This window comes from Etheostoma spectabile, chromosome 1 (genome assembly GCF_008692095.1).
Source record: "Etheostoma spectabile isolate EspeVRDwgs_2016 chromosome 1, UIUC_Espe_1.0, whole genome shotgun sequence".
Lineage (NCBI taxonomy): Eukaryota > Metazoa > Chordata > Actinopteri > Perciformes > Percidae > Etheostoma > Etheostoma spectabile.
This window is the reverse complement of record NC_045733.1, coordinates 31616383-31616870: the sequence shown is the minus strand read 5'-3', so window position 1 is coordinate 31616870 and position 488 is coordinate 31616383. Positions and strand designations below refer to the sequence as shown.

The 488-nt window shown below is 33.6% G+C and overlaps 1 protein-coding gene across 1 annotated transcript in view; it reads left to right on the top strand.

Annotated features, from left to right (window-relative positions):
• The window catches only part of LOC116692404 (interleukin-17C), a 3469-nt gene that overhangs the window by 847 nt on the left and 2134 nt on the right, over positions 1 to 488 (top strand). The window lies entirely within an intron of this gene.

Sequence of the window (488 nt, the reverse complement as noted above, 5' to 3'; positions counted from 1 at the left end):
ATGAAGTACTCAGATCTTTAGTTACTGTAACTAGAAGTAACAATACTGCAGTTTTAGAAGTAGTACTCAGATCTTTAGTTACTGTAACTAGAAGTAACAATACTGCAGTTTTAGAAGAAGTACTCAGATCTTTATTTACTGTAACTAAAAGTAACAATACTGCAGTTTTAGAAGAAGTACTCAGATCTTTAGTTACTGTAAAAGTTAAAATGGCCTACTGCAGTTTTGGAATTACTCAGATCTTTTGTTTGGTTGTTTGTTTACTTTTTATTTACGAACAGCCTACACACACAGTATATATTACACAGATGTGTTGGAAAGTTAAAGCGCCATATTCTGCTCATTTTCAGGTTCATAACTGTATTTTGAGAGTAAGTTTACATGGTTTCATCTAAAAAAAAAAACTTGTTGTACTGCACATTGCTGCAGCTCCTGTTTTCACCCTGTGTGTTTAGGTCTCTGTTTTAGCTCCAGAGTGAGACATCTCT